Source organism: Papio anubis, chromosome 8, assembly GCF_008728515.1.
Source record: "Papio anubis isolate 15944 chromosome 8, Panubis1.0, whole genome shotgun sequence".
Taxonomy (NCBI): Eukaryota; Metazoa; Chordata; class Mammalia; order Primates; family Cercopithecidae; genus Papio; species Papio anubis.
In genome coordinates this window covers 124,997,673-125,022,106 of record NC_044983.1, presented here as the reverse complement: position 1 = coordinate 125,022,106, position 24,434 = coordinate 124,997,673, and the positions used below count along the sequence as shown (strand labels likewise).

The 24,434-nt window shown below is 40.6% G+C and overlaps 1 long non-coding RNA gene across 5 annotated transcripts in view; it reads left to right on the top strand.

Moving 5' to 3' along the window:
- LOC103887133 overlaps positions 1-24,434 on the top strand; it is a 177,710-nt gene that overhangs the window by 6,792 nt on the left and 146,484 nt on the right. For 4 of the 5 annotated variants that reach the window (XR_002524015.2, XR_002524014.2, XR_002524013.2 and 1 more), the window contains exon 3: positions 3,938-4,155. This is a non-coding gene — a long non-coding RNA (uncharacterized LOC103887133). Of the gene's footprint in view, positions 1-3,937; positions 4,156-12,604; positions 12,808-13,554; positions 17,820-24,434 lie in introns of those variants that run through there. The other variant, XR_651106.3, reaches the window with a different exon arrangement.

Here is a 24,434-nt window from a genome sequence, read left to right as displayed (position 1 = left end):
GTTTCACCATGTTAGCCAGGATGGTCTTGATCTCCTGACCTCGTGATCCTCCCGCCTTGGCCTTCCAAAGTGTTGGGATTACAGGTGTGAGCCACTGTGCCCAGCCTGTTCACTTATATTTTTAATAGACATGGAAACTTGTCTTAAACTGTACTCTGGCCTAAGCTTCGCCCACCCTTTCTGATCGGTTCCTCTCAGCACTTCCCCATCCCAACTGAGGGCAGCTCCATCCTCGGTTGCTCAGATTTCAAACTCTGGAGGCGTCCGTGAGTCGTCCTATCTCTCACCCTCACTTCTGTTCTGCCAGCAAACCCTTTAGTTCAACTTTGAAATACCGTAGTTCCTCAATACCAAGATAGAGATTATGTCACCTCTTATAACAATATCTCCAAATTAGGGATGTGGCCCACAAACAGAGGCATGTTGGCTTCAGTGAGATATGACACATCCAGTATTTGGCCATTTCTCAGCCCTCCAAATTAACACCTGGTCAAAGTCACCCCGATTGCTCACCTGGAAGACTGCCATGGTCTCCCTGCCTCTCCCTTACAATCTGTCATCTATTCTCAAATGACAGCCAGGGTAGATCTTTTAAAGCACAAACGAGATTAAAACCTTCCAATGACTTCCCATGTTATAAAGAAAAAAAGCTGATGACATGATAATGATGTACAAGGTCCTTTGTGATCCAGCTTCTCTTTTCCTCTATGACCTCATCCACCCCTTTACATCCCTCAGGCTTGCTTCTCCTGCCACACTTGCTTTGTTGCTATTCTTCAAGCAATTTGGACTTGTTTCCACCTTCAGGCTTTTGCAATGGTCGTTTCCAGTCTTTCGAGTTCTCTTCTTCCCTCAGATAGCTGCTCGGCTAATCCTTTTACCTCTTTCAAGCTTTGCTCAAAATCACCTGACCAATGAGGCTTCCTTTGACTGCTCTAATTAAAATGGCAACAAATCCCTTACCCTGGTACTTCCCCCATTCTCTGCTCTGTGTTCTCCATCACACTTGACACCCTGTCGCACACTTTACAATTTACTTAGACACACCTGTCTTCTATTACAAGAATGTAAGGTTCACCAGGGCATGGATTTTTGTCTGTTTTACTTATTGCTGTATCCCCGAGCACCGAGAGTAGGAACTCCTAAATATTTGTTGAATGAGTGAATGAATTTCAAAGTCAACAAAAGGCGCGGAAATCAGAGAATAGAAAGTCACACATGCAGGCTTCTCAGACACACTGGCATGATTTGGGTGACGACTTTTTCCCTCCCTTCCATCAAAATAAGACTCCAAAAGCTGATGTTATTATTGAAAGCAGCAGTGGGGAACGGGATGGGAAAGATGGCTCATGAAGAATAACGAAGTCAGCACTTCCAGTGAGCTTGGGTAAGTCAGAAGCTGGGCGGTCATGTGTGACTTCCATTAATCATCCTCTTCACACCATATCAATACAAGTGACAACTTTTGTCTGTACCTCCTGTCTTCAGTGCCATGATATATGACCTGTGGACAGTCCTAGGCACTAATAGTTGAAGAAACCAAAAAGATGAATGTTCACATCTTGACTCTTGAGAGAAGAGTTCGTCTTAAGGAAGGGTGAATGGACCATGCAAATATGCATTGGCTTTGGTTTCTCCGTCCTGGCCTGGTGGCCATTATCCCGGAAGAAGAGATGGTACTTGTGCATGGTAACTTTGTGTCCATTTGGTTGCATGGCATGATTCTTTGAGAAGTTAACTGGAGATTGGGGCAGATGGGGGCAAAGTTATGAGACAAGGCAAAACAGATTCAGAACCTCTCTGCTGTGTACCATCTTTTCAATCCCTTCCGCCCCAACAGGGGCTGTAGGTGAGAGAGCAGTATTATAGACAGAGATAAAGACTTGGTTCAAGAATCTCATTTTGCCATTTTCCACACCCTTGGGCAAATTATTGATTTCTGTAGCTTTACCTATGATTTATAAAGTGATAATCCCTTGTAGCTATATAAAATTTTAGTTATCGCAAATGGCTTTAGCACTTGTTAGCTAATATGATCCTCTCAATTCTGTAACGTTAGGGAAGATAGAATTATCTCTATTTTACAGTGAAACAAACCCTAGGATTCTGAGAATTCAAGCTATTTGTCTGAGGTCAAAAGGCTTGTAAACAGAAGAGATGAAATAAAAGTTAGGTTCTTCTGTTTTCTATCCCCCATAAAATTTCAAGAGTCTTTCAGGCATTCAAACCTAATTCATTGACATTGAAATATAGTAGCTCATGATAATCATTCCAGCAAAGATTTTCTTAAAAATCAGAAGATAGAAGAAGGGCTTGAAGACAATAGTAACCAGAAGATCTGAGCCCCAAGTTACTAACTCATCCAGGCTGCTTAGACCAAGTAAACAAAACAAGGAGGCAGCTTAAGTTTTATGAAAGCATGCTTCATTCCAGAATTTAAACATAAATTAAACATCTATGTATGTTGGCACTATGCTGGTTCTGGGAATGCAATGATGACCAAGATCCGATTCTTATCCTTCAAAGGCATTCAGAAACTAGTGGGAGAGTCAGAGTGTTGAATACATAAATTTAAGAAGGCATTCCAGTGGTTTGGGTTTACAGATGACAGGGAGGGCAAATGAGAGAAAGAGTTAATTGAAAATGGAAGAATTGCAGATTGCATTCAGGAAAGATTCAGAGTGAAGCTGAAGCTGAGATTGGAGAGTCTAACACACAGTGAATGCTGAAAAAATTTGATTTCCTCCCTCCCTTCATCGTTACTAGTCCCAAACACATTCCCCTTATAATTTTTACTGAAGGGTCAATTATGCTTTTTCCAGGGAGGACACCTTTATGTTCTTCAGCATATACACACCCTGGTCTGTGGGGAGATGCAGACCAATGGATGTCCCCCTTTTGAGTTGCCCATGAGAGTAAACCCTGGAAACTTGCAGAAGCTGGGATGACCCAGATTAAGAATGGCTCCTTTGTGCAGAATGACAAGATTGTGCCTACCTCAACATATTTCTGTCCTGAAATAATTCAGTTTTGCTAAGAAGGCAGAAAAGGAGAGAGTAACCTTCTGGAAAGTGCCCCTGAGGTATGAGACCAGATGTGAACATTAGTCTGAACAGTTTAATGAGCCAGCACTGGAGATCACTCCCAGCAATGTACTGGGATGTTGATAAGATATTCCTTATTCAAAGGCCACTTATCAGCTTTGTGACAAATATGGAGAACCAGGAAATGGGCAAAAAAAAGACTTAGAGATGACAGTGTCAGTATCAAAAAGTCAGTGGAGGGCCAGGTGTGTGGTGGCTTAAGCCTGTAATTCCAGCTACTCAGGATGCTGAGATGGGAGGATCGCTTGAACCCAGGAGTTCAAGACCAGCCTGAACAACACAGGGAGATTCTTTCTCTGAGGAAAGAAAACCCCATGGAATAAAGCAACATGCTTCTGGCTTTGAAACAGAACTTATTTATTCTTAGAAACAGTCCTCACTTGGCAATCTGGTTTCCTAAGACATAGCAGATTAGATACAGAAAATTTAAAAAGTGTGAAGACGAAGGGGCCGCAAGGTTCTGCTCAGGCAAGCTGCATAAAATCCAGAGAGCCTGGCAGAGAACAACTAGCAAGAAGTAGAGAAGACTCAGTAGGTGCCAACCTTCTGGCATTCTGTGCAAGGACAATAGTGTATGATAGCTCAGTAATTCCCATGGCTTTTGCAGTGTAAGTAATAATGACCCTTGGTCGCTGAATAGGACTAAAATTATGTCTTAATATCTCAATTTACAAAGATAAGAGAGGTAAGACACGTTTCCTTCCAAAATAGCCAAGATATTTAATTATACTTAAAAGTTTTTATTTTAGTTTGAAAGAAATCATTCATCAGAAATATCTCTTTCTTGATAAAATTAGACTAATGAAGTATTACTTGTACTCCTGTCTGAAAAGGTAGCTGCTGTCAAGAGGCAAAGCAGAAGTGCTCTGTGGGTCTGGAGTCTTTGGAGCCTGAGAAAGCGGAGAGAACAACAAGGGATTGAAGACAAGAAAGGGGCTGTGAGATATAAGCAATCTGAAGAGTGAGTTACGGCTTCAGCTAGGCTTCCAGGGAGCATGGGAGATAAATCTGGAGATGATAGCAGAGGTCACGTCATGGAAGGCCTGAAATGGTAAGAGAACATTGAAGGATGTTAGGGGAGTGAAGGAGTCAGACCTACATTTTAGAATAAGCATTTTGGCCATCACAGTGCAGAGGGTGGAATTAGTATATTTAGATATTTGACTATTCTGTCCATTTTCCAGAATATCTCCTTAGTTCTCAAGCAGACGGACCAGCAAAGTGACTAGAGGGACACTCAGTTCTTCACTTGTGGTCTGCTCAGTCAGTAGATAAGATTGGATAGCATTGCGGGCATCAGGACATGTAGCTCCATCAGTTGTTGGCACTGTTACCTTGGGCAAAACATTTCTCCCCGTGAGAGTTCCTTTCTTGATCTGTAATAATCCCTGCTCTTCCTTTCTCATGAGGCTTTTGTGAGAATCCAATAAATGTGGGATCAAAAAGCATTTTGATATAACAAAGTATTATCCTTTTATTCCATTAAAAATATCTTCTGCAGAGCCAAGTACCAAGATAGGTATAAAACAAGAATATGATAAACATGTGCTTGATTCACTGAATTCTGAAGCACAACTTGGATCTTGTGTTGGATAATCATGGTTTGCCCTCCAGATCCATTTTCTACCCTTCTCCACCTCCTCTGCCCCATGAAACTGACCTCTAGCACCTGTATTGCCTGGGCTTTTTTGTTGTCTGGTTTGTAGTTGGGTTTGGCCAATGGAAGGAACATGTGGATCAGAGGATGAGAGAAGGAGAGAGAAGTCAGGGTACCTGGTCCACTTGCCTACTCCTTGCTGGGCCAGGTTGGCCAGAGCTCTTTTCATCACCTAAGTCTGTAGCTGCTGTTGGAGGTTCTCCCCCAGACTTTTACTTTCACTAGGTTTGGTAACTGTCCCTGCTCAGGCCTCATTGTGGCAACGGCTCTCCACTGCTGCTTGTCCTTGGGTTCTACACCATCCTTTTCTGGTTCTCCTAACTTTGGTTACACCTTTATAAACACTTCTTCCATGAAACTCTCTTCCATTTATCTTTTGAGTATGCCATCCAATAGACTGGATTGCACAGACATTATATGACTTGGTATTACATCTCAGTTTATATTCATGGAACTGTTTATAGGACCTCTTTTGTAGCTGAACTTTCAACCAGTTTTGGTCTTCAATGCTGATATTACAATTCTCCCTAACTCTAAGGGATTGGAAATTTGTAGCCCCTGTGCTCAGTGCTTAACCAAACCTAGCTTTCTTTCCTTTCTCTTTATTTTAAATTGACTTTATTGAGGGAAAGTTTTAAGGCAAGAAAACGCATCTATTTTAAAAGGTACAGTTCAATGAGTTTTGAAAAATATATATGCCCATGAAACCATTGTGACAACTGAGATATAGAACATTTCCATTACTGTAAAATATTTCCTTATTCCCCTTCCTACTCAATTCCAGCCCTAGGCAATGGCTGATCTGTTTTATGTCACCGCAGATTAGATCTATCTTTGTTGGCAATTCATATTAATAAAATCATACAGTACAAATTCTTTCATGTTTGGCTTTTCTTGCTTAGAATATTGTTTTGGAGATTATTCCATTTTGTTGCAATAGTTTATTCCTTGTTATTGCTATGTGTTGATTCATTCATGTATTGATGGACATTTGGGTTCTTTTCAGTTTTTGCCTATTATAAATAGAGGTGATATTAACACTCAGGCAAAAGTTGTCGTGTGGACATGTTTTCATTTTTCTTAGGTAAATATCTAAGAATGAAACTGCTAGATTATATGATAAGTGTGTGTTTAGCTTTACAAGAATGTGCCAAGGAGTTCTCCAAACTGTTTGTATCATTTTACATTCTCACCAACAATGTGCAAGAATATCAGTTACTTCCTTGCCAGCACTCATATTGTCAGTCTTGTTAATTTTAGACAATTTTTTTTTTTTTTAAAGAGACGAATTCTTGCTCTGTCACCCAGGCTGGAGTGTAATGAAGTAATCATAGCTCACCGCAGCCTTGAACTCCTACTGCAGCCTCCCAAGAAGCTGGGACTACAGGCTTGCAGCACCATGCTTAGCTCAATTTTAGACATTCTAATGGATGTTGTATTAGTCCGTTTTCATGCTGCTGATAAAGACATACCCGAGACTGGGTAATCTATAAAGAAAAAGGGGTTTAATGGACTCATAGTTCCATGTGGCTGGGGAGACTTCATAATCTTGGTGGAAGGCAAAAGGCATGTCTTACATGGCAGCAGGCAAGAAAGAATGACAGCCAAGTGAAAAGGAAAATCTCTTATAAAACCATCAGATCTCATGAGACTTATTCCCTCCCACAAGAACAGTAGGGAGGAACTGTCCCCATGATTCAGTTATCTCCCAACTGGTCCCTCCCACAACATGTGGGAAATATGGGAGTTATAATTCAAGATGAGATTTGGGTGGGGACACAGAGCCAAACCATGTCATTCTGCCCTGGCCCCACCTAAATCGCATGTCTTCACATTTCAAAACCAATCATGCCTTCCCATCAGTCCCCCAAAGTCTTAACTCATTTCAGCATTAACTCAGAAGTCCACAGTCCAAAGTCTCATCTAAGACAAGACAAGTCCTTTCTACCTATAAGCCTGTAAAATGAAGAGCAAGTTAGTTACTTCCCAAGTACAATGGAGGGTACAGGCATTGGATAAATACATCCATTCCAAATGGGAGAAATGGGCCAAAATGAAAGGGCTAAAGCCCTCATGCAAGTCTGAAATCCTGCAGGGCAGTCAAATCTTAAAGTTCCAAAATGATCTCCTTTGACTCCATGTCTCACATCTAGGGCGCACTGATGCAAGAGGTGGGTGTTCACATCATTGGGCAGCTCCATGCCTGTGGTTTTGCAGGATACAGCCTCTTTCCCAGCTTCCTTCATGGGCTGGTGTTGAGTAGCACATGCTGCAAGCTGTCAGTGGATCTACCATTCTGGGGTCTGGAGGATTGTGGCCCTCTTCTCAGAGCTCCACTGGGCACTCTGTGTGGGGGCTTCAACTCCACATTACCATTCCACATTGCCCTAGCAGAGGTTCTCCATGAAGGCTCTGCCCCTGCAGCAAACTTCTGCTTGGACATCCAGGCAATTCCATACATCCTCTGAAGTCTAGGTGGAGGTTCCCAAACCCCAATTCTTGACTTCTGTGCACCTGCAGTCTCAACACCACATGGAAGCTGCCAAGGCTTGGGGCTTGCACCATCTGAAGCCATGGCCTGAGCTGTATCATGGCTCCTTTTAGCCATGGCTAGAGTGGCTGGGATGCAGGGCACCAAGTCCCTGGGCTGCACACAGCAGGGGGACCCTGGGCCTGACCCATGAAACCATTTTTTCCTCCTAGCCGGGCCTGTAATGGGAGGGACTTCCACAAAGGTCTCTGACATGCTGTGGAGATATTTTCTCCATTGTCTTGGTGATTAACATTTGGCTCCTTGTTATGTATGCAAATTTCTGCAGCTGGCTTGAATTTCTCCTCAGAAAATAGTTTTTTCTTTTCTTTTGCATCATCAGGCTGAGAATTTTCCTAACCTTTCTGCTCTGTTTCCCTTCTAAAACTGGTTGCTTTTAACAGCACCCAAGTCACCTCTTGAATGCTTTGCTGCTTAGAAATTTCTTCTGCCAGATACTCTAAATCATCTCCCTCAAGTTCAAAGTTTCACAAATCTCTAGGGCAGGGAAAAAGTCCACTAGTCTCTCTGCTAAAACATAGCAAGAGTCACCTTTATTCCAGTTCCCAACAAGTTCCTCATCTCCATGTGAGACCAACTCAGCCTGGATTTAATTGTCCATATTGTTATCAGCATTTTGGTCAAAACCATACAAGTCTCTAGGAAGTTCCAAACTTTCCCACCTCTTCCTGTCTTCTGAGTCCTCAAGACTGTTCTAACCCCTCTGCCTGTTACCCAGTTCCAAAGTTGCTTCCACATTTTTGGGTATCTTTATGACAGTGCCCTACTACCTGGTACCAATTTACTGTATTAGTCTGTTCTCATGCTGCTAATAAAGACATACCTGAATCTGGGCAGTTTATAAAGAAAAAGAGTTTTAATGGACTCACAGTTCCATGTGGCTGGGAAGGCCGCACAATCATGGTGGAAAGCAGAAGGCACGTCTTACATGGCAGCAGGCAAGAGAGAGAGTGAGAGCCAAGTGAAAGGGGAAATCCCTTATAAAAACATCAGATCTCATGAGACTTACTCACTAACATGAGAACAGTATGGGGGAGCCACCCCCATGACTGAATTATCTCCCACCAGGTCCTTCCCTCAACATGTGGGAATTATGGGAGCTCCAATTCAGGATAAGATTTGGGTGGGGACACAGCCAAACCATATAAGATGTGTAGTAGTATCTTATTGTGACCATAATTTGCTTTTCCATGATAACTAACACTTTGGGGCATTAAAAAATACTTTGTAGACTTTGTGAAATGCTTATTCAAATGTTTTGTTCTTTTTTTGGTTTAGCTATTTTGCTTATTACTGAGTTGCAAGTTCTTTCTATATTCTGAATGCAAATTCATCATCAGCTATATGTGTTGTGAATTTTCGAGGATTTTCCAGGTATTTTCTCAATGATGTCTTTGAAAGATAGAAGTTTTAAAATGTTAATGTAATCTAACTTATTAGTTTTTTCTTTATGCTTCATTTTCTTGGGCATAAGCTATCTTTGCCTAACCCAGTCAATGCCACAGATTCTCTCTCCTATGTTTTTATAATTTTAGTGGTTACAGTTAGGAATATAATTCATTTACAGTTAATTTTTGTGGATAGTGTTAGGTAGATGTTAAGGGATTTTTATTTTTCCACATAAATATCTAGCTTGTACCATTTGTTGAAAAGAATATATCTTTGCCTTGTTCCAAAAACTTAGAGGTGAACACTTAGTCTTATTATGTATGATGTTAGAGTAGGTTTTCCATAGATGTTCTTTATCTGCTTGATGAATTTCCTTCTATTTCTAGTTTGTTGACTTTTTTTTTATGATGAGGAGGTTTTGACATTTGTCAAATGCTTTTTCTGTCTCAGTAGAGTTGGTCATGTTTTTTCTCTTTATTCTGTTGATATGGTGAATTGTATTAATTAATTTTGAACTTCAAAGGAGTTGAATTCCTGGGAGTCACAGTTTGTACATCCTGTATTAAATTCCTCCCAAGCTGAGCTGAGTTCCTGACTTCCCTTTTCTTTTTTTTTGAGACAGAGTCTTGGTCTGTCACCCAGGCTGGAGTGTAGTGGCATGATCTTGGCTCACTGCAACCTCTGCCTCCCGTGTTCAAGCAATTCTTCTGCCTGAGCCTCCTCAGTAGCTGGGAAAACAAGTGTGTGCCACCACACCCAGATAATTTTTGTATTTTCAGTAGAGATGAGGTTTTACCATGTTAGCCAGGCTGGTCTCGAACTCCTGACCTCAACTGATCCACCTGCCTCAGCCTCCCAAAGTGCTGGGATTACAAGTGTGAGCCACCATGCCCGGCCCTGACTTCTTTTTGATTCAGCTATAAGGTTGATTATTTCTTGGACCCTACAATGGCATACCAGACATGAAATGCTGCCATGTGGTATAAGAGTGACCTGGTTGAGTTGGGTACTGCTTCTCACTTCTTCCATGACACCCACTTCTTTTAGCAATGTACCCTTTACACCAAATGACAACTATTGCTTTCCTTTTTTTTTTGTCTTAGCATCTGCCTAACTGGATTTGAGCTTTCTAAGAGCTGAGACTTTGTCTTTGTCATTTTGGTAAGCCTGGTGCCAAATGCTTGATAATGTTAAGAAGAAAAATAATAGCTATAGAGAGGTGCTTTGCTTCCATTATCTTGAATGCTCCCCCAAACCCCATTAGGTTGGTCTTCTTAGACTGTTACAGACAAAGTTCAGAAAGGTCGAGTCTTTTGTCCCAGGTCACCTCACTGATAGGTCCAAATCCATTATTTAGAGTGTATTATCTTTCCACCTTGTTGCAGAATCTTTTACATGGTAGGCTATTAAATAGTTGTCAACTGATTGGCTGCATGAATAAGTGAGTGAATATATTAAAGTAGCCTTTCTCTCTTTTTTCATGAATGGAAGAGGTCTACCTAATGAGAAAAAAAGTCAGCTTGGGAACTGGCATCTTGGGGAGGCATGAGGGAAGGGGAACCAAGAGGGGTAGTGGGGGGGTACTTGCTAAAAAAAAGAAAAGGAAGTATAAACTATAAATTTACTTGACAGGGTTGCATCTCTGTGGCTTAGACGTTGGCCACTTCATCTTGGCATGACTATTATATAACAGGAGGATGGAGAAATGGCCGGAAAGTATTGCTTCCTATTACATAACTCTTACTATGTGCCTGACAGCATTTCTGATAATGAGGAGAACAGAAAGTATGCCTGTCTTCGAGAGAAAGGCTTTAAGCTTCTTGCAGGAGAATGAGTCTGGTCTTCAGCCGTTTAGAGCGTTAGAGTACTGACTGATTTCCTCAGAAAGCCTCAGACTGTATCCCCAGTCATGGTTCTTTGCACCCCCTCCCCTAGGGAATGGTTGATATTCACATTCCTCAGAAACACTTTTAACATCTAAATATGTGGTCCTTCAGAGCCCAAAGAGGAATGTCTGGTGGAGAAGGCGCTAGAATATTTGAGGTTTTGTCCTTTCGTCAGATCGGTCCCTGCTGAGCGGGGTCATGTATTTTTGCTTCCCCAGTTTGGTGTTTTGGTGATAAGAAATGGGAATACTTTTAAAATAGTTCTTCCTTGTCTGGTTAGCATGTTGCAGAAACCTATATGATACAATAGGCATTACCTGGTAGGCTCTGCAGTGGTCTCTTATCAGATTGTGCTGAGTAAAGCCACCTTGAGGTCAGTTAGGGTCAACCTTCAGAGCACCCAACCCAATAGTGTTTTTCACCCGCACCACTTCCCTTTGACCTAAGTCTCTCCAATGCCCAGCAATTGTTCTGTGTCAGTATGTGAAACCAAATGAACCCATGCTGGAATCCTCCGTTGTCTTTACTCTGCATGCAGTCCCCAGAAACTTTTGGTGGTACCAGCACCTCCAAAACCTCTCTGGAATCCAACCACTTCTTACTCTCGGCTCTGCTACCTTTCCATGCAAGTCCCCTTCCAGTTTTTCTTAATTTACTCTTCTGTCTCTAGTGCCCATTCACCATACAGGAGCTGGAATTAACACTTTCAAACTTACAAATTAAAGCATACCACTGTGCTGCTAAAAACCTTTAAATGCTTTCTGCTGCACTTAAGGATCCCATCTCCTCCCTGTGTCTTCAAGACCTGATGCGATCTGGTTCTGTCAACCCTTTGACTTAATCTCCTATCACCCCTATTCCTGACATGCTGGCCTTCCTTCTGTTCCTCAAACACACTTTGCCTTAGGCTCTTTGTTCTAGGTCTTCTTGCTACTTGGAAAGCTCTTTCTCAGGATTCTGGCCTGGCCAGTTCATCAGTTTTCTGATCTCATCTCAAATATCATCTCCGGCCTTGCTACCCTATCTAAAGTTGCCTCTCATTCTGTCTCTATCCTGTTACACTGCTTTATTTTTTTTTTTTTCATAGAACTGACCTATGCATATAAGCATACGCATAACTAAGCATATCTCTATGCTTTTGTTATTTCCTTTTATTTCCATGTTTATTTTCTATTTCAGGGGTTTGCAAACTACTGTGGGTCAAATCAAGCCTGCCTGGTTTTGTAAATAGTTATATTGGAACATGGCCTGGCCTGTTTGTTTATGCATTGTCAATGGCTGCTTTGGATCTAAGGGCATTACTGAATAATGGTGACAGAGACCATCTGGACTGCAAAGCCTAAATTATTTAGTATCTAGCCCTTTACAGAAAAATTTACTGACACCTGTTCTGTCTCCCTCCAATACTTACCTGTCTTGTTCACTGCCAATTCCCCAGCACCTAATAAAGTTCTGGGCACATGGTGGTTCTGAATAAATATTTGTCAACTGAACTTAGTCAATGAAGGAACACAGGACATTGTGACTGGTTTTGACTCTAAGAGCATAGGTCTTTTGACCCTTATTTCTTGCAGGCAAAAAGGAATTGGGTTTTTGTATGTTCACATGCATATGTACATTTGTGTGTTCTGGAATGAGAAAATAGTGAGGCAAAATGGACAATATGAGGTTCTACGTCCATACAGATTATTGTTCCAAACCTGTGTGTGTCACTTAGTGTCCGTATGGGCTTGGAAAACACAGTTAACCTGTTTTGCCTCTGTCTTTTCATCTTGAAAAAGGAGAGACTGGGACCCACCTTTCATAGTTCCAGTGAACATTTTAGGGATAACATTGACTGACTTTGGATGGCTAGTCAAGATAAGGAATGTGAGGAAGACTACACTTAGTTTTCATGAAGGAGCTTGAAGGAACAGAGTACAATGAAGTCAAAGTATAGATACCAACATTTTGACAATTCAGTTCAACTCAATCAACTAACCCAACAGATACTGATTAGGCACCTTTTGTGTTGCAGGCATTGTGCTATGTTACAGGAATATAGAAACTATCCAAGAAGAGCTTAACAGCCCTCAAATTCTTGACTAGCTAATTATGCCCAAGGCCAAGTGCTTCATGCTTGAGAATGCAGAGACAAACAAGACAGAGTCCCAACCATGCAGACTTCTGATCTTACAGGAGAGTTCTGAGGAATTCACCTCCTACACCTAACAGTTGAAGGTTAGAAGAACCATAAAAGATATGCAAACATCAAAGAAGATCTAAAGAAGGGGATATGACCATGTTAGGTTTATTTTTAGGTTTGAATAGAGAAGCCTACAGTATTGTCAGCCTTTTTTCTTTATATAACCTCCAGTCCCCTATGATTTTATTTTTAAACGCGCTTTGTTTATATATCACCTATTCTGATAACTCAAACTTTAATTAATTATTTTTTCTGAAGTAAGTGAGCAATATATAGTAAATTTCAAAAACTAGTAACACAAAGATCAAATTTTATTGTAACTTGAGGGAAAGATAAGCAAATTTCTGATTAGTAGAAGTACACTAATTAAAAAAACATATATATGTTTTAGCAACAGGGTCTTGCTCTGTCACCCAGGCTGGAGTGTAGTGGTGGGATCTTAGCCACTGCAGCCTGGGCTCAAGCGATCCTCCCACCTTGACTTCCCAAGTAGCTAGTACTATAGACATGTCCCACCACACCTAGTTAAAAATATATATATTTTTTGTAGAGATGGGATCTTGTTATGTTGACCAGGCTCATCTTGAACTCGTGGCCTTATGTGATCCTCCCTTCTCAGCCTCCCAAACTGTTGAGATTACAGGTGTGAACCACTATGCCTGGCCTCAATTTGTTTTTTCTTATGTAGAGAGAAATTTGAGGGATGGCTTTGGGTGTTAGTGTGGTTAGCCACTCATGGCTCAATTAGACAGACTCATTTCCATCTGGGTCTTTCACTGCAGATTTTATGTATTAACTGAAGTGCTCTTATGATCATGGACATGAAGGCTACTCAAAAAACTTCTTCTTTCAGTCTCTTTTGTTTGAGAACACATCAAAAAACTTGAAGATACGGTGCCAGAACTTGAAGATACAGAGATGAACAGTCTGTATTTTAAAATTCTGAATTCTAAGCTCATTCAATACTGTATTGATTTCTTATGAATAAAAAAATCAAGAAAAATCTGTAAATTAAGAAGTTCACATTTTCAATCATTCACTGAGCACAAACTCTGCATGAGACACTAGGTGCTGGATAATCAACTGAGCACAGTCTCTGCTCTTTAAGAGCTTATAGTTTCGTGAAGGACATTGATAGGTAAACAGTTACTGAAAGATGTTTTAAGTTTTATGATTAAGAGGCAATATATTGTAGTTCCTGGGTTCAGATCTCAGGTGTACTCCTGACAATCTGTTTGATCACAGGCAAGTCATTTATCTTCTCAGTACCTCAGTTTCTTCAACTGTAACACAAAGATAATAATAGTCTCTCACTTACAATGTCATTGAAGGGTTTCCTGGAGAAAACAGTACTTGACACATATTAGGTAATCAATAAATGCTACTGAAGGAATCACATGGACCTAATAGAATATAATGTAGAGGGCAGGGTGTTCAAACATAGAGTTTCCCACTTTTCAGAAAGAATCTTGCCTAAAATTTTCTATTGTGATGTAAGAATGGTTTCCCTCTTGTGTATTAAATTGATCCTCTGTGACATCTAGTCACTCACACTCCTTTTTTTTTTTTTCTTTCCCTCACTGGATTTCTCAGTGAATGCAATGAGTCTAATGTATTTCTGATTTTACCTAATAGCAGGCATCCATGGCACTGAAATAGCAGCTATTTAGAAAATTAAATAGCCATTGTACTATTCAATTTCCATTAACAGAGTCATTTGAGACTTTAATATTCCTTCATTTAAGGAGGAAGTTGCAGGTAACATGCTACATTCACTTTGCATATTCAGCTGACAGGGAGTATCAGTAAAGTTACGCAGTCAGCAGTTAGTTATTATGTTAGCTTCAATCATAATTTATTAAGCCATGGGACATGGTGGTGTTCACATCCCATATAACTGGTTACAATAGATTTCTAGTAACCTATGGATAGAGAAGAGAACACATATTCATTTATTTTCTCGTCATTGGGTTGCAAGTATGTGCTAAGTCCTATAGTAGACACTGAGGATAATGTAGTAATTGGGACATTTCACATCTCATCTCCTACCCTCATAGTAATACAAAGAGATGTCTAGTCTTTATTGTTTGGGGAGACAAAATAAATGAAATGATATTAATTTAATACCTTCTATGTTTACCTTACTTGTAATTTTTCAATTCAATTAAATCTGATTCATTTTATTTCAGTCCAGTTCTACATATCATTTTTTTTTTTACTATTAACTACAGAGTTTGTTTGGATTTTACCATTTTTCCCAATAATGTCCTTTTTCTGCTTTGAGATCCAATCTAGGATGCCATGCTGGACTTACAGCTATTGCTTTCTTTTTTTCCTAACTTTATATTTTGAAATAATTCCAGATTCATAGGAAGTTGTGAAGGTAGTGGCCCCATGCACCCTTCATCCAGTTTCTCTCAGTGGTTACATCTTACATGATTATAATACAGTATTCCAACCAAGACTTTGACACTGGTGCAATGTGGGTGGATAGTCTCGCATCATTTGTCACATGTATATTTGTGTAACTACCCCTGCAATCAAGATAAAAAACTGTCCCATCCCTGTAAGTATCTCACTCCCCACCACCCCAGCCCCTGGCAACCACTAATCATTCATCTCTTATTTTGTCATTTCAAGAATTCAACTTATCATTTACTGATCACTAATCTGATCCACTTTGAGAATGACTAGCTAAAAACCAGGTAAATGTGCCACTGACTTCCCGTGGGCTTGAATCTGGTCAGGGAGCTTCTCTGTGTAAAAGCTAAGGCCAGACTCTGGGTTGTAAGTGACAGAAACCCAACTTCAGCAATTTTAGGCTACAAGGGGAGTTTTGGGGATAGCTTATGTGACTGAGGGGAGTGAAACACGTATTCAGGCCAAAGGTAAGGGAAGCATTACCAAGGTTTGCTTTTCCTACTGTGTTCTTTCTCCTGTCTGTGTACCAGTCTTATCACCTCCTACCTTAGTCTGAATTTTCCACCTGGTAAAGGAACGTAGTGTTAGAGTCCCACTTTCCATCACTGGGGAGCAACTGAGACTTTGATTGGCCCATCTTGGGTCATCTGCAGTTAATGTCCAATTGGTAAAATGATTGCATTGACTTGCTTTTATAATTATCTGATAAACTCCTCCTGGAATTCACATAGCACTTTGAAATGTGGAAGAGAAGTTCCTAAGTAACTTCTGATTATGTAATAAATTTATTATCTGATTACAAAATTAATGCATATTCACTCTAGGGAATTTAGAGAATAAAATGTAAAAGTATAAAGTAGTACAGTCATGTGCTACATAATGATGTTCTGGTCAATGACAGACCACATATACAACAGTGGTCCCATAAGACTGTAGTGGAGCTGAAAAATTCTTATCACCTGGTAACGTCATAGCCAATGTAGTGTCATAGCACAATGCATTACTCGTGTTCATTGTGATGCTGCTGTAAACAAACCTACTGTGCTGACACTCATATAAAAGTATAACACATACAATTATGTACAGTATATAGTACTTGATAATAAATGACTATGTTACAGGCTTATGTATTTACTAAACTATATTTTTAGTCATTATTTTAGAGTGTATTCCTTCTACTTATGCATACAAAAGTTAATGGTAAAACATCCTTAAGTAAGTCCTTCAGGAGGTATCCAGAAGAAGGCATTATCATCCTAGAAGATGACAGCTCTATGTGTGTTATTGCCTCTGAGGACCTTCCAGTGGAACAGGATGTGGAGGTGGAACAGTGATATTGATGCTGCTAATACTGATCCTGTGTAGGTCTAGGTTAATGTGTGCATTTGTGTCTTAGTTTTTAACAAAAAGTTTAAAGGATAAAAAACAATTTTTCAAATAGAAAAAATAGAATATGGACATAAAGAATTTTTTGTACAGCCGTACAATGTATTTGTGTTTTAAGCTAAGTGTTATTACACAAGAATCAAAAACTCTACAGTAGTGTGTAGTAGTCCTAGGCCTTCATGTTTACTCAGCTCTCACTCACTGACTCACCTAGAACAACTTCTAGTCCTGCAAGTTCCATTCCTGATAAGTGCCCTATACTGATGTGCTCTTTCAAAATCTTTCATACTCTATTTTTTCTATATTTTTTTCTATTTTTTGGGTGCATAAGTACTTACAATTGTGTTACAGTTGCTTGCAGTATTCAATCCAGGAACATGCTTGTAGCATAAGAGCAATAGGCTATACCATATAGCTTAGGTATGTAATGGGCTATAGCATGCAGGTTTTTGTAAGTGCACTCTATGATGTTTGCACAAAAATGAGATCACCTAACAACACATTTCTCAGAATATGACCCCATCATTAAGCAATACATGACTGTATTTGCAAAGGTAGTTTTTAGTATAACTTTTTCTCAACCAAAAAATTTCTATATTTGCTTTTCTGTAATCTGCTGTTTTTCTTTTCCTAATATAGCATGAATGGATTTCCACATCACATTTTCTGACACTATGACTTTTTAATATGTTCAATATTTGGTTGTCTGGATATATCAGAATTTAGCTCATATGTTGCTTTGGATATTGAAGTTGTTTTCCAATTATTTTCCCTAGATATTATGAAAATCTTATTAGCATCTTTCTATTAATAATTACATCTTTGTTCAGGTAATTTATTAGGATAAAATCCAATTAAAATAGGTGTATCAAAGCATAATGCATGTTAATATATATATTTAAATGTATTTATGCATGTATCACCAAATCGCCTCCTAGATAAGTTCTATCAGTATACCTGATGCCTTCTGCTGGTTTCTCATGAGCATTCCTGGCAGAAGCAAACATAATCTGGGGGGCTACAATGAAGGGCAGCTTAAAAGGGAGAAGTTGCAGCTGACAACCGAGCCCTTTTTCTTTTTCAACAAACTGGAAATCACTTATTAGCGCAAAGAACACCTCATTATTGAGAAGGACAACCAAACAATTTATCCATTTAAAAAAAGTCTTATTAATTAATTATCTAATTAATTTTCAGGACATAGTCATGGGCAAGGACTTCATGTCTAAAACACCAAAATTGGTGAAATTGACAAATGGGATATAGTTAAACTAAAGAGCTTCTACACAGCAAAAGAAACTACCATCAGAGTGAACAGGCAACCTGCAGAATAAGAGAAAATTTTTGCAATCTACTCATCTGACAAAGGGCTAATATCCAGAACCTATAAAGAACTCAATCAAATTTACAAGAAAAAAACAACCCCATCAAAAATTGGGCAAAGGATATGAACAGATACTTCTCAAAAGAAGACATTCATGCAGCCAACAGACACATGAAAAAATGCTCATCATCACTCACCATCAGAGAAATGCAAATCAAAACCATAATGGGATACCATCTCACCCCAGTTAGAATGGCAATCATTAAAAAATCAGGAAACAACAGGTGCTGGAGAGGATGTGGAGAAATAGGAACACTTTTACACTGTTGGTGGGACTGTAAACTAGTTCAACCATTGTGGAAAACAGTGTGACGATTCTTCAAGGATCTAGAACTAGAAATACCATTTGACCCAGCCATCCCATTACTGGGGATATACCCAAAAGATTATAAGTCATGCTACTATAAAGACACATGCATGCGTATGTTTATTGTGGCACTATTCACAATAGCAAAGACTTGGAATCAACCCAAATGTCCATCAGTGACAGACTGGATTAAGAAAATGTGGCACATATACACCATGGAATACTATGCAGCCATGAAAAAAGATGAGTTCATGTCCTTTGTAGGGACATGGATGCAGCTGGAAACCATCATTCTCAGCAAACTATCGCAAGAACAGAAAACCAAAGACTGCATGTTCTCACTCATAGGTGGGAATTGAACAATGAGATCACTTGGACACAGGAAGGGGATCATCACACATACCGGGTCCTATTGTGGGGAGGGGGTAGTGGGGAGGGATAGCATTAGGAGATATACCTAATGTAAATGACGAGTTAATGGGTGCAGCACACCAACATGGCACATGTATACATATGTAACAAACCTGCACGTTGTGCACATGTACCCTAGAACTTAAAGTATAAAAAAAAAACCAAAGGAATGTATTGCAAAATAAAACACACATATGAAAAAGTGCATGATATGGTTTGGCTCTGTGTTCCCACCTAAATCTCCTGTGGAATTATAATCTCCAAGTTTTGAAGGTGGGGCCTAGTATAGGAGGTGATTGGATGATGGGGACAGACTTCCCCCATGCTGTTCTCATGATAGTGAGTTCTCACGATATCTGATGGTTTAAAAGTGTGTGGCACTTCCTTCTTTGTGCACTCTCTCTCTCTCTCTCACCGGCCACCATGTGAAGAAGGTCCCTTCTTTCCTTTTGCCTTCTGCCATGATTATAAGCTTCCTGAGGCCTCTATCATGCTCCCCGTTAAGCTTAGAAAACTGTGAGTCAATTAAACCCCTTTTCTTCGTAAATTACCCACTCTCAGGTAGTTGTTTATAGCAGTTTGAAAACAAACTAATACAGAAAATTCGTACCAAGAAAGAGGAGCATTGCTACAAAGATATCTGAAAATGTGGATGCAGCATTGGAACTGGGTAATGGGCAGAGGTTGGAACAGTTTGAAGGGCTCAGAAGAAAACAGGAAGATGAGGGAAAGTTTGGAATTTCATAGACAGTTGTTGAATGGTCGTGACCAAAATTCTGATGGTGATATGGACAGTGGAAGTCCAGGCCGAGGCGGGTCTTAGATGGAATGAGGAACTTATTGGGAATTGGAGCAAAGGTCACTCTTGCTATGCTTTTGCAAAGAGACTAGGGGCATTCTGCCCCTGCTCTAGGGATCTGTGAAACTTTGAGCTTGAGAAAGATGATTTAGGGTATCTGGTGGAAGAAATTTCTAAATAGCAAAGCATTCCAATATGTGCCTGACTGCTTCTAACAGCATAGAGTCATATGCGTTCACAAAGAGATGGTCTGAAATAGGAACTTACATTTAAAGGGGAAGCAGAGCACACTAGTTTGGAAAATTTGCAGCACGAACATGTGATACAAAAGAAAAACCCATTTTCTGGGGAGAAGTTCAAACTGGCTACAGAAATTTGCATAAGTAAAGAGGAGTTGAATGTTAATAGCCAAGACAATGGAGAAAATGTCTTCATGGCATGTCAGAAACCTTTGAGGCCGCCCCTTCCATCACAAGCCTGGAGTCCTAGGAGGAAAAAATGATTTCATGGGCCAGGCCCAGGGCTCTGCTACTCTGTGCAGCCTTGGGTCATGGCACCCTGCATCCCAGCTGTGGCTAAAGTAGTCAAGGTACAGCCAAGGCAGTGGCTTCAGAGGGTGCAAGCCCCAAGCCTTGATGGCTTACGTGTGGTATTGGGCCTGTGGATGTGCAGAAGACAAGAGTTGAGGTTTGGGAACCTCCACCTAGATCTCACAGGATGTATGGAAACACCTGGATGTCCAGACAGAAGTCTGCTGCAGGGGAGGAACCCTCATGGAGAACCTCTACTAGGTCAGTGCAGAGGGGAAATGTGGGGCTGGAGCCCTCACATAGAGTCCCCACTGGGGCACTGCCTAGTGGAGCTGTGAGAAGTGGGGCACCATCTTCCAGACCCCAGAACGCTAGATCAACAACAGCTTGCACCATGCACCTGGAAAAGCCACAGGCACTCAACACCCAGACTCTTCTCAGAGGTAGCCATTATCATCAGGGTGGTCTATTTCCTCTAGACCAGTGCTATTCAATAGAACTGTCTGCATTGATGAAGTGTTCTGTTTCAGCTCTGTTTAATACAGGAGGAGCTAGCCACATGTAGCTGTTGAGCATTTGAAATGTGGCTAGTTTAACTGAGGAACTGACTTTGAAATTTTACTTAATTTAATTTTTTATTCATTTATTTTTTGAGACAGGGTCTCACTCTGTCACCTACGCTGGAATGCGGTGTTGTGATCTCAACTCACTGCAACCTATGCCTCCCAGGCTTAGGGGATCTTCCCACCTCAGCCTCCAAAGTAGCTGGGACTATAAGTGTGCCACCATGCCCAGCTAATTTTTGTATTTTTTGTATGAACAGGCTTTTGCCATGTTGCCCAGGCTGGTCTTGAACTCCTGGGCTCAAGCAACCCAGTGCCTTGGCCTCCCAAAGTGCTGGGATTACAGACGTCAGCCACCACGCCTGGTCTGTAATTAATTTAAATTTTGATAGGCGCACATGAGTAGTGGTTAGATTGGACAGCAGTCTTCTATAATTTTGAAACGCTTTTTGTATTCTGGCACACTGGTTCCTTACAGTATCTTACACACGAGGAAATGTACATCTCACTGAGATGAGGGACAAGCCCAGGTCTCCAAGACAGCATCTGCAGAAGTCCTTTCTTGATGCCATGACCAGTGGTCTTTCCACATTACCCTTCTAGACATAATCAACAACACTACAAAGGTCATCTGTGCATGTGACTTTTTAAAAACAAGTATTTGTCTCAGCCTACAGTCTCAGCTGGAATTTGAGTAGCCCACTCACGGTTTTGTGTGGTTTGGTTTCAAAAAGGGTGGGGTAAGAGCTGATGCTTCCCTTCCCCAGTGACCTTTTTTTCCTCTGGCTCTACATCTATTTTTGAAAGCTGAATTATTTTGTAGCTCTATAGTCTTGCGTTATCACCAAAGTGATCTCACCTTAAAAGTTATCATTATTTCTTTTTTTGAGACAGAAAAATAAAAAAAAAGGAGAACAGTTTCTGTCTGAGCATGAATTAAATGGCATATTTAAAAATCATCATTCATGACCTTCTAGTTCTTTGCCATCAGGTTCATGTTGAAAGAGCTTGAGTCAGGGGCCTCCAGACCTGAGTCCTGGTCCCAAATCTGCCCTAGTAGCATGCAGGGGTAATATAAACTGATAAATAACTTGGTGAGTTGTCGACCCAGGGACTAGATAGAAAAGCCCCATAAGCACCATCTAAACTCTGAGGGTCTAGGTATTTAATGTTTATGGATTAAATCCTTTGCATAATTTCAATTGTTTTTACCATGCAATTGAAATAGTCTACTCCTTAGACAAGAAGGCAGGGGTGGTGTGATACTCACCTTGGTAATCTTAGCTCTTAGCAAAATAATTCACCCAGAGCAGGTACTGAAAAGTGTAGTCCTTGAATGAGACAAGAAAGGAAGGTAGGTAGAAATGAAGGGAGAAAATATAGGAATGAAGACAGGTGGGAGGGAAGGAAAGAGAAAACAAGCACTCTTGTTACCAATCAATTACTTTCCATACTTTATCTCATTCTTTAATCTCTCCAACAACTGGATAAGTGATATATCAATGGAGAACCTGAGGGTCGGAGAGGTCAAGTAACTCGCTGAAGGCTACACAGCTGCCAAGTAGTGACGTTTCTTCTCTAGTGGCAACTCACCAAGCTAGAATCCAGATTCTCAGATTATCGCTTCCATTTCTAAGGCTGGTGAGAATGGGGAAATTAGCATCTTTGCTGAGTACCTATGCCCCAAGCAAAGCCCCACAGTTGACCTGAGAAAGATGAAGGTGTCAGATCAGTTCTTTCCTGCAGTTATTTCTCTTCTTGACATCAAGCAAATCTTAAACCAGGTTCCTGGGTTGACATTCTCAAGCATATGGATTTGGAGAGAGGGCCTTTCTCAGCTAGGGAAGTATGTTAATTTCACAGAGGCCTTCTCAGCAAGTTGGAGAGGCCATTCTCTGAACCATTTGATCTCATCTTTTGTCTGGATTTAGAATGGATATCTTTTCCCCCTTTAAATATCACCCTTCTTACAGTCCCTCTTCATCAAACTCTTTGTTGTAGATGATTAGACCAGGAAGAGAGAAGGTGGCTGCCCAACAAGCTTGGGAAAGGCCAGAGAGGAGGGGTGACCAGTCTCAGGAACCCCTGAACTCCAAGACTGAATCCCACATAATTCCCTGTGTCTGAGGGAGCCTTTGTGAAGTCATTGAAAGGAAGTGGACCTGGGAACGGGTGGTGGCCTTCTCACCCACAGTGCTCAGAGGGGCTTGGGTTGCTTCTAATGACTAGGTGGGGAGAGGACACACTTAGCTGGAAGACAGCTGCCTGGCACAAAAATGGGGTGATGAGACAAGGTGCAGGATTCCAGCAGTCTTAGGTTTAGCCCCCGGTCCCTGCTTCTTTGGGACATCCCTGCCTCATTGGGACATCCCTACCACTCTGCCCCATCTTTTGTAGGGAGCTATGTGAACTGACATGTAGATAACAAAACCAGTCACGTGGTCTCGAGGTCATAATCCAGATCTATAAAGGGTGAGAAATAAGTGACTTATTGAAAAAATTCAAAAAGTGGTAAAATAGGAAAGAGCAGATGTTTCAAGGTAGTATAGTAAATTATTTAAGGACCGTATGGTTATGCAGACTGGGGTTTGAACCCAGACTTAACCTTGCAGAGACTCAGTTCTCTGCAATGAGAATTAGAGATAAAAATCTCTCAGACAGTGTAAGTTCTTACTAAGTGGTGGATACTCGAATGAATCCATGAAATCAACTAGTCCAATTCCTCATTTGGATGAAGAAAGTGAGGCCCAGAGATGGGAAGTGACTTGGTGAAGGTTGCACCGTAAGCTAATAGCGAAGCTAAGATGGAAACAGTTTGCTCTTGCTACTAAAATCAAGTGCCATCAGAGGAGTTCTGTAACCAAAGTCCCTCTTTATTTCCAAAGCTGGATCTGGGGTGCGTACAAATTGGGAGATAGTGTCATGCACATCTGAGAGATTTGAAAAATGACTATGCTTTCCTTTGGAATATTATGATTATATTTCTGGATGGTGTTTTCTTTGGAACAGAAATGAAAAACTATAATTTTAAACCAGAGAGCTGACATGCTGAATAGTTACTACTGCTCGAACATGGAATGATGTAGAGACTAGTTCTGTTTTTGGAAAGAATATAAAAATGGAAAGAAACCTTAAAAATGAGAGATAGAAAGGAGTTGTTTGTTCTTGCAGTCTGAGGCCACCAAAGTCTAGGATCTTCATTTTGACTAGAAATATGTTGACACGATTCCTTTCTTTTTTTTTTTTTTTAATTTATTTATTATTATTATACTGTAAGTTCTAGGGTACATGTGCATAACGTGCAGGTTTGTTACATATGTATACTTGTGCCTTGTTGGTGTGCTGCACCCATCAACTCGTCATTTACATCAGGTATAACTCCCAGTACAATCCTCCCCTCCCTCTCCCATGATAGGCCCGGTGTGTGATGTTCCTTCCCGGTCAAGTGATCTCATTGTTCAGTTCCCACCTATGAGTGAGAACATCACGATTTGGATTTTCTGTTCTTGTGATAGTTTGCTAAGAATGATGATGGATTCCAGCCATCCATGTCCTAAAGGACACAAACTCATCCTTTTGGTGGCTGCATAATTCCATGTGGTGTATATGTGCCCATTTTCTTAATCCAATCTGTCACTGATGGACATTTGGGTTGATTCAAGTCTTTGCTATTGTGAATAGTGCTGCAATAAAGCTATCACGTGTGCATGTGTCTTTAGAGCAGCATAATTTATAATCCTTTGGTATATATACCCAGTAATGGGATGGCTGGGTCATATGCTACATCTAGTTCTAGATCCTTGAGTCATGCATACTGTTTTCCATAATGGTTGAACTAGTTTACAATCCCACCAACAGTGT